The following is a 10887-nucleotide window of genomic DNA, read 5'->3' on the forward strand; positions in this document are numbered from 1 at the left end:
CTGTGGCCAAAATAGAAAAGACATTTCTCAGGGACATTTCCAGTTATACAAATTAACAGATGAATTGTTTACTATTAGGTGAATAAAATGCCCTAAGATTATGGCTATAAAATAAAAGAGATTTCCCCGTGTAATTTATTTACATTAAAAACACAGTCAATGATTTAAAAAGAAAAAGCTAGCAAATTCCTTAGATTTTAGAAAGAAAAATTGAAAAGTTTAACTAAATCATCTGTAACTATGTAGAATATCACTGTGACTTATTTAAATATTCTATGGTTGCTACTGTCTGGTTATACAATGCTGCTTCCTCTTTCTCCTCCTGAAAGTAGAATCCATTTCTCTGACTATAAACAAATAACTCAGCCTTGGCAAAACCTTGCTAAACCTTGGGCCATGGCACTCAGTCCTAGTGACTGGGACAAAACCTGAGCATATGATCTGAAGCAGGCCAATTAGAGTCCTTCCCTAGGGTTCAAAGCTTTATTGAAGACATTCTTCTTGATGAGGGGTTGCAAAGATATATTCCCACTGATACTAACATCCATGTTTCTTACCACATGAAGAATCCCGAAAATGCCTTTGCCTACAGTAAAGAGAAGACAAGGGACTAATGGTGAGTAGTTAATGTCATACATGTTCCTTACCCTGACCAAAGTAATGCAGTTATCCAGGCATGCAACTACCCCATTTCTCATCCATCATTCTCCCTATTTGTTTTAGCCACTTTCAATTGGGCCTCACTTTTCACAAGTGGGGCCCTAACTAAAATATATTTGATATAGTTTGGATATTTCTGTCCCTACCCAGACCTCATGTTGAATTATAATCCCCAATGCTGAAGTGGGGCCTGGTAAGAGGTGTTTGGATCATAAGCATGGGTCCCTCAGGGTTTGGTGCTGTCTTCACGACAGCGAGTGAGTTCTCATGAGATCTAGTCATTGAAAAGTCATCTCCTCCACCCCAGCCCCGATACTTCTTTCACCATGTGAAGTACCTGCTCCTGCTTTGCCTTCTGCTATGAGTGAAAACTCCTTGAGGCCTCCCTAGAAGCTGAGCAGATGCAAGGACCATGCTTATTATAAAGCCTGCAGAATAATGAGCCAGTTAAATCTCCTTTCTTTATACATTACCCAGTCTCAGGAATTTCTTTACAGAAATGTAAGAACGGCCTAATACAATCTTCTTTTAAAGTACTCTATCAAAGATACATTAATAGAAGTTATTCTTCTTATTATAAGAGGCATTCAGGTTATGAAGTATAGTGGAGTCAAGGGCTTTGACGAGAGACAGACATGAGTTCAAACTATAGCTCATCTATTTACAAGCAGTATGACCTTGAAATTTCCTTAGTTTCCCTTAGTCCCTGTTTCCTCCTCTGTAACATGAAGATAATAGCACTGATCATGTAGGGGATTTCCGTGAGATTTAGATAATAGATGTGATCATAGCCCACAATAGCTAAGTGGTAGCTATTACTATGTTTTCCATTTTACAAATAAAAACACAAGGATTCGAAGATGTCAAGTGACATATTAAGATGACCAGAAATTAAATGACATGGTCAGAATTGGAATCCAGGTCCATTTGTCTTCAAAATTCCTAGTTCTTCAAGTATACCTGGTTGCCACAGAGTATAAGGAAGAAATGAGAGGAAGAAGAGGAGATAAAAAGATTTCTTTTCCAACCAAGAAGCCACACCTAATTTACTTTAGAATTAAACCACATCTGGTACACATCATTTATGATTTAAGAGACTTATTCTGAAAAATACCTTACATTTGGGTAAATACTGTAAGTAACATGAGTATCATCTACAGGAAAAAAAGGTTAAAGTTGGAGCCAGAACCTCAATAAAGCCAAGGACAAACAAATACATGCAACTCATCTAGTGTTTCCATGCTTAACTGTTTGTATAAACAAACTGATTTCTGTGCACATCTGGCACTGCAATGTGCACCATGCCTCATCTCTACTTTCACATCTTAAACGTGATAACTTAAAATCCATTGCAATGTTGAAGCCTTCAGAAGAAGACCCCAAGATTCATAAAAAATGTCACGAAGAACCAGAAAGGCTGGCGTGACTCAGAGTAGAGAATGGTGGCTTCAGTGGGTACTCACCACAACCTCAACCCCAAGTCTTTTACTTGTGAAGTTAACATATGTCAAATCGTTTCCAAAGGTCATTTAAACAGTTACAATTATACTTGAATTATTAACCTTAATGAGATTTACTCTCTCAGCCTTTCTCCTTGTCTTCTTCACTGTCTCCTGCTGTTGCCCCTATCACAAGACCATATATATATTGTTCTACTACACAAACACTCAGAAACCAGATAGTGAGAGAGATTCTCATCAGTGGTTCAATAAATATAACAGCATCACAATGCATCACAAACAAAACTGTCCAAAGTGGAATTTTCAATTGGTGAAGACAACATGGTTGCTGTTCATCCCTTACCACCAACGAAGGACGAGCAGGTGGTTGAACTGTTATCTTACTGCTTAATTAAACCAGAATGTAACAAGTCATTATTAGAAGTCATTAACTATGAAATAATGTAATAAATAAGGTTTCAGTATTTTGATTCTATACAACTCTGAGGATTAGAATATTTATCATAACAGAAAGGAAGATATATAGCATGGAAATGACTTGACTGGCATTATAAGAGAGTGTTTTCCAAGTCAGGACCCCTTTTGAAAAAATAGTCCAGCCCTTCAACAGAAAAGCTCTTGGTATAATGCTAAATAGGGAAAAGTGGATGCAGGCGTATCTCCATCTAATACCCCTGAGTGGCCTTATCCTTTTAGAGTTTCTACTTTGATTACTACTGCATCTATCACTGTTGGCTCTCAATGGAATGTGGCTCTACTTTTTATAAATCTAGTTTTTCATTAGTTCCCATTATCCCAGCAAGAGGGGCTAGAATTGTCAAAATGAACATTATAAACTATTAAGGAAGAAAAAAAATACACTAAGAAAATACAAAAAGCATTTGCCACAGAATTCAGAATGGGACATTTTCCTTGTTTCTCACATTTCAGCCAAAGCTTCAAAACTGAAAGCAATAAAAGATGTTTCTACATTCTAAAGGGAGACCAAAAGAAACCACCAGATATCCCATCTCTTCAACAGATTGCTATGAAGTGGCCAAACTTGTTCTCCACTTTCACTTTCATCCAGGAGATTATTTAAAAGAAGTGTCATGTTAGCCAGATATGGTGATGCACACCTGTAGTCCCGGCTACTTGGGAGGCTGAGGCAGGAGGATTGCTTGAGGTTGCAGAGATCACACCACTGAACTCTGGCTTGGGTGACCAAGCAAGGCTCCATCTCTAAAACAAAAATTAAGATTTTTTTTTTTAAAAAAGAAGTGCCATGTCTTGTTCTCTCAAGTTGCTGTGTATTGGTTGCTTCTTAACTCTTTTCCCCACAAATGAAAGGAGGGACGCCAAGAAAAAACTCTATGGATTTTAGAGGTGTCCATATGAATAAACAGGTGTCTCGGTCCCCCGGTGGACGCTTCCTCAACTGTGACAATCACTAGGCTCAATCTAACTAGCATGGGAGAAGCAGTCATGTTTCCTCCAGAATCTGGGGATATATTAGAACCAAGAAATGAGAATACATTTATTTTGGGAGGCCAAGGCAGGTGGATCACCTGAGGTCAGGAGTTCGAGACCAGCCTGGCAAACATGGTAAAACCCCATTTTTACTAAAAATATAAAAAATAACCAGGTGTGATTGCGCACAGCTGTAGTCCCAGTTACTTGGGAGGCTGAGGCAAAAGAATCGCTTGAATCCAGGAGGTAGAGGTCGCAGTGAGCCGAGATCACGCCACTGTCCTTCAGCCTGGGTGACTAAGTGAAACTCTGACTCAAAAAAACAGACAAACAAACAAAACAAAACAAAACAAAACAAAACAAAACAAAACAAACAAAAAAACAAGAATACATTTATTTCATGAATAATTCTGGCTGCAGGAGAATGTCTGGATCACTCTACATTTTTAGGATGGGGAGAAAGGGCAGTAGTGGGACAAATCTGCCTGATGTGGCAAAGATGCATACATTTCCTGAAGATAAAGTGGATACCACAGAAAACAACAAATTTGAGCCTTTTCTGAGACAGGGTCTCACTCTGTTACCCAGGCTGGAGTGCAGTGGTGTAAGTATAATTCACTGTAGCCTTGAACTCCTGGGCTCAAGCAATCCCCTGCCTTAGCCTCCTGAGTAGCTAAGACTTCAGGTTCATGCCACCATGCCCAGCTAATAAAAAAATAACTATTTTATAGACAGGGTCTCGCTATGTTGCCCAGGATAGTCACAAGTTCCTGGCCTCAAGTGATTCTCCCACCTCAGCCTCCCAAAGCACTGGGATTACAGGCATGAGCCACCATGCCAGACCTAATTTGAACTGCCATGCCAGACTCAAGAAGGAAGTCTTCTAAGTGAAGCTTGCCAGCAGTGGCAGACTGTAGGACCTTCACAAAATGTACCACCAACAGAGCATGTCACACAAGCTAGAAGACTGAGCAGGTGGTACATGTGGAGCATCAGTCGCTTGATGTAGGGGATTTGAAGAACACAAGTGGGTCCACAAGAGAACCAGAAATCTAATGTCAGCCTCACCAAAGGTCGCGGCGTGGGGAAAATTATAAGAACATCAGCTTAGGAAGAAACTTCTGCACCCATTTTATCTAACTCCTCTTCCCAATGCTAAAACCCTAGGGAATCTGGAATCCATAAAAACAAAAGACTAAAAGAAAAGTCCATACTGTCTTCTCTCTGGAAGGTTCCCAATTCCTGGATGAACAAAAGGTACAGCCTATTTAGGATACTCTTAAGTATTCTACATAGTAGCTAGCATTGAAAACAAGGCAAATTAATGCCATTGACCTGGACCCAGAAAAACAGTCAGTTCAAGCTTATTGTCTTAATAAAGTTAAAATTTCCTAGTGAAGCATTTAAGGTTCTTCACTATCTAGTCTCATTTGCTCTCCTTTCTTATCTACTCTCACTCGTCTTGAAGACTGACCCCTAAGTCTTATCTTAAAAGTAGTTTTTACTTCCTTTGCCTTTTACTATATGCTGCCATGTAACATCTCCATACATGCACCCATCATTTTCTGTTCTTGTTCTCACCTGTTCCACCTTTCCATTCCCTACAGACCCAGGTCAAATGTCTCCCCCATTGCAATCCTTACCTAAATCTCAAGGGCAAAATCAGTTATAATCTGGCCTATCCCCCACTGAACCTTCTTCAGACTGCTAGTAATTACAGCATTTATTCCACTGGAGTTCTGCTAGTTACTTTAATGAAGGCCTCCCCAGCTAGACCATGAGAAGTGAATCTTGTCTCCTCTGTGTATTCCTGATTCACTAAGCACATTCTCTACTCACAGAGAAGACATGCGCTGCACACTTATTAAATGCGGGAGTGAATAAATTACCACAGACAGAATTACTAGATTCACAAATTCCATGTTCTTTTTGAGGCTAAATATGCTAGAGCTACCATTTTCATTATTGCCAAGCTAGTGTTAAAAACAAAAAACAAACAAACAAACAAAAAAACACAAAAACTTACAACCAGCCTTTCTTTTTTATTTTACAAACAAGAAAAGTGGTCTATGAAAGTCTATGACTAGGTCAAAACCACATAATGATTGACATAAGTAGCAATACTAGAACTCAGTTCTCCTGGCCACTAAACATAATCAAACTTTTAGACTTTTCTACAGCTTTCCTCCAGAATGTGAGTACATGAGAGAAGAAATCATTGTAAATACTGTTTATGGATGTACCTTTAGTGCCTACAAAGTGCCTGACACATAAATTCAATAAATATTTATCCATACATGAAGAAATAAATAAATGCAAATGTTGTACCTAGTAAATCTCCTAAGAAATATTCCAAATTAAAACAAGCCAACAAATCAATCACATTTTTATCCATAAAATCACTGGGCTGGGCGTGGTGGCTCACACCTGCAATCCCAGCACTTTGGGAGGTCGAGGTGGGCAGATCACAAAGTCAGGAGTTCAAGACCTGCCTGGCCAACATAGTGAAACCCCATGTCTACTAGAAATACAAAAAATTAGCCGGGTGTGGTGGCGCATGCCTATAATACCAGCTACTTGGGAGGCTGAGGCAGGAGAATCACTTGAACCTGGGAGACGGAGGTTGCAGTCAGCCGAGATTGCACCACTGCACTCCAGCTCAGGTGACAGTGTGAGACTCCATGTCAAAAATATATAAAATAAAATAAAATAAAATAAAATAAAATAAAAATAAAATAACTGAATTCCTAAATGGAAACAATGCAGAGATAACATTAAAATTCCAACTTCGAGGTGTTCTTTAAGCCTTAGATGTGTTTGATGGGAAATTTCCTCTTTTGCTTTCCAGAGAGAATTTTATTTTATATATATATATTTTTTTGTTTTGTGTGTGTGTGCATGTGTGTGTGTGTAATAGAAGACAGAGATTGAAATCAATTAACTTGAAGAACTTTGCATCCTAAGGATTTAAAGTGAGGAATAGAAGTTATATTTAAATATCGATGGTTGTAATACATTATTTTGGAAATTTATTAATATCGCTCATGGAAAATATACAGATAATTGACTAAAAAATAAAATAACAGCACAAGTTTGCAAACTTCCTTTTTTAAGAGTGATAGGATCTGAATCCAAAATGTCTGTGGACATCTAAAGTGGGCCCTTCTGACAGCCTTAGAGCTGGAACAACTGTCAGCATTGTGTGCTCTGGGGCCTGGCCATCTGCCCTGCCCTTTGGAGGAGCAGGAAATTATGAGAAATAGTCATGGGTTAGAAGAATTTGTGGGGGTGGCATCCTTGGAAGGATCTCGCGACAGCGCCGGTTGCCATAGCGCTATGATCTGGCATTTCCAGTGAGGAGAGAGCTGAAATCTGCCTGCCATGCCAGAAAGTGGAGGCGGCAAAAAAATAGGTACAGTTCACAATGTGAAAAAATTTTGAAAGCACTAAACCACACTTTTAAGAGTCAGGAAGGGCTATTTTTTTAATACTGCAAATTATGTTCTTGACATGTGATCTAAAGTCTATCAACTTTCAAAAGACAAACTGAGTGTCAGCTAAGCCATGAGCTGTCCGCAGGCATGTGCTCGAACAATTGTATTGTTATTGCTATTGCTGGATTTTTGTATTCTCCAATTCATCTTGCAGACCATTTTCAGTTTTCCTTCACTAACAAGATACACATCCTGTTTAATTTAAACTGGAAAGACAGAAGGGCACTGAGACGGCATCTGAGGACTTCTCACTTAGAAAATTGTATTCAATTCTTAATCTGCTCACTGAACAAAGCTCCAGGAACACGTTTTCTCTGAATGTATTTCACTACAGAGAAAGTGCCTGCTGCGTTACCTCCCTGCTGATCATCTCATGTCACAATGGATGCATATTTTCTGCATAGTAATTGATGGCCTCAGTCCCCATAGAAAGGGAGGATGGAGCTAGCCCAGCAATTTAATAACCTATCATTATATACACCTCCAGCATGGGATTTGGGACCTCTCTCCATAAGCCAGATGAGTTCTGTGCTTTCTCATTGGGATTTTAGGATTTATTAATCCCTTTTATGCTCTTCTTATGAGTAGTCCAGTCTCAGTTTCACTTACAACAAGGCTCTTCTCACCTCTCACCAACCAGATGTATAGTATTATAGAAAAGAATTACACTTTACACATTTGTCTAGTACTTATTGATTCTAGTTTCTATGACACTGTGAATTCTGAGGGCCCAATAAATGAAAGTTTAAATAATCCTCATGCAGCTGAGACCCAGTTATATGATGATTTGGTGTAAGAGAAAGGAAAGAGCTGAGGACTATAGAAGTATAAAGAGGATCAGAGATTTGCCTGACAGTAGCAAGGCAGCAGAGTTAATTTTGTGAAGACAAGCAAGTTGTTTGAATTTTTTTTTTTATTTTTCAATTTTTTCCTGACACTCCTTGTTTCTGCAAAACCAGGGGTAAGAGACAACATCTGGAAGGAAAGACAGTGAGACACGGGTAATGTGGCTGCAGCCTTCTGGCTGCCGTTCAGATATCTGCCAGATGAATGAACGCTGCAGAAGCTTGCCTGACGCGACATTCGGTTATTCGCTTAACAGGATTACAAAGAGCACTCCAAAATGCACATTGTCATAAGTATTTCTTTCAACTGAATTTTCTTTATTTTGTTGCTCTCATTTCTGATCAACTGGAAGTGAGTATTTCCACAGATATTTCCTGATGTCATGTAAAATAAAGCATAAAAATCTTCCAATAAAATAAGCATGTAATTATTTGAGACTGACAAACTCATCTTTTGGTTCAAAGGCTTAGATTAAACATAATCATTTCTCTCTGAAGCTGGAACTTAAAGGCAACATCAAAAGTGAAAGGGCTTCTATTAAATATAATTAGTTTTTACAGAACCCACGGGTCAAATTAACACACAGATTCTAAGCTTGGGCACCAATTCCAAGAATTAAGTTTATATTTATCTTTATTCCCACTTTCCAGTCCATTTCTACTCACCTTTCCAGATGTATCTTTTGGTAACTTCTGATACTTCTACCTCCTTTTCCCCACCCACTCAGGCCCATTGTTCCACCTCTGGCAAATCCCTCCATCCAAGAGTACCTAGTCTACTTTCATTTGTCACTATCTTTTGCATATGGTGATTTCTCTGCTTAGAACTGCAGCCTCCCACTGCTTCAGCTGAGAAATTCCTACTTTTTTAGAGCCTTCCCTCCTTGCTTCAGGCAGTTAGTGCCTCCATCTTTCTTGCATTAACAAGATTTTGTTATTATCTCATTTTATATGCACACATGCATTTTTGTATCCCAGCCATTATACCACAAGAGAAGGAGGCCCAAGTTGGGAGAAAGCTTCATGTGGGGAAAATCCTGCTTTGCAATCACATCTGCAGATCCATTGCATGGAAGCCAGTACAAAAGAAAAGCTTTAGCTTAACTGTTGTATAATATTGGGCAAGTCACTTGAACTCCCTAAGCCTCAATTTCCCCAATTGTAAATTCAGTACAATAACAGTTCCTAAATTATGAGATTTCCAGAATAAAATAATATGTGTAAATATGCCACATTTACTCTAAAGTGTTATGAGAATTTGACAAATGGAAGAGTAGAAACTGTTCCCCTGTTGTTATTTCTCTAGTATACCCTAGATATCAACATTTTAATAATTTTAAAAGCATGCTAATGTTCTTATTGGCATTCTTCTGTTAATAAAGTGGGAATCTAAGTTTTAAAATCATCCCTCTTCTCAGTACTCTCCTTCTACTTCCTGAAACTCGAAAGTCTGTTTCCACTGTGAAGCTTTTAAATTCAGATTATAAATATTTATATATTTCCAAGAATTATCCTCAAAACAAAATTATCAACCCTTGTTTAGAATTTATTTATTTATTTTACATTTTAGAGTCTCACAAGAATGAACAGTAATTAACCTAAAGATTGTCTTTCCTCACTTCCAATATTGGCCAATAACTCAGCCTCATGAGAACTTTTGAAGGCAATGAGAATTTTTGCTATGGAGAATAGAGAAACACAGAGAGAATAAGCTTTAGACAGCTCAGAAAATTCACTCAAAACAGATCCCTCCTCTCCTGTGCCTTGTAGTCACCAGGCAAACACCATAAATTCTGTTATATCAACAAGTCAATTGTCAAGGAGCATCAGGCCTACTGGTTATGGAAGGATATATTAGACTTTGGGTGCTGGTCTTAAACATAGCATCAGTGTCGGCCAGGCTCAGTGGCTCACACCTGTAATCCCAGCACTTTGGGAGGCTGAGGCAGGCGGATCACAAGGTCAGGAGATCGAGACCATCCTGGCTAACACGGTGAAACCCCGTTACTACTAAAAATACAAAAAAAAAAAAAAAAAAAAAAAAAATAGTGGTGGCAGGTGCCTGTAGTTCCAGCTACCCAGGAGGATGAGGCAGGAGAATTGCATGAACTCGGGAGGCGGAGCTTGCAGTGAGCCGAAATCGCGCCACTGCACTCCAGCCTGGGCCACAGAGCGAGACTCTGTCTCAAACAAACAAACAAATAAATAACAACAACAACAAAAAAAAACATAGCATCAGTGTCTCAGGGTCTAAGACCTTTCAAGGGTCCCAAGTAGAGATAAAGATTATGCCATAATTTATGTATTTTCCTTCAGAATATTTAGATTACTTTTGGAGGATTCATGTAATATGTTCTTTTCAATTGGATGTCCTAAGGTCTTTACTCTGCTCTTCTTAGGATTGTTCTATTAGGCCTTGGAATTTCACTCTTATGGGTATTGAAGAAAAGGCCTGTTTAGCTCTAGTCATACAGTCTTTTATTTTTAAAAAACACATAGGCCATAAGGTTTGCTTTTGGTTTGAATGTGCCTTCCCATTAGTTTTACCTATATGAGCATTGTTCACAGGACTGTAAGAAGGTAATATCTTCCCATCTGGTGCAATACTCATGGGTGCTCTAAAGACACTACTTAATGGTATGAAATAAATCTCTCTAAAGAGTCTTAGTCCCATTTTCTCCAATGTAGTATGTTTTTAGCTTTAAGCTAGTCACAAGATTACTTCATCTTTAAAATGGTATTTTCTGATTCAGAAATAAAAGGCAAAATGAAACACTGCCAGGAAGCAGATTGTACAGCAAGTATGGAAAACACTAAACCATATCAATGAATGCTTCCAAATTCCTAACAGCTATTTTCCCATAACTAACTTGAAGTAAGTCTGGTTACTAAATGATTTATTAATCTTTACTAACTATGACCAAATTATTTCATTTAATTTTAAGCTCATAAGATCTTAAGTGTTCGTAAGTGTCTCAA

Source organism: Mandrillus leucophaeus, unplaced genomic scaffold (assembly GCF_000951045.1).
Source record: "Mandrillus leucophaeus isolate KB7577 unplaced genomic scaffold, Mleu.le_1.0 Scaffold821, whole genome shotgun sequence".
Classification (NCBI taxonomy): domain Eukaryota; kingdom Metazoa; phylum Chordata; class Mammalia; order Primates; family Cercopithecidae; genus Mandrillus; species Mandrillus leucophaeus.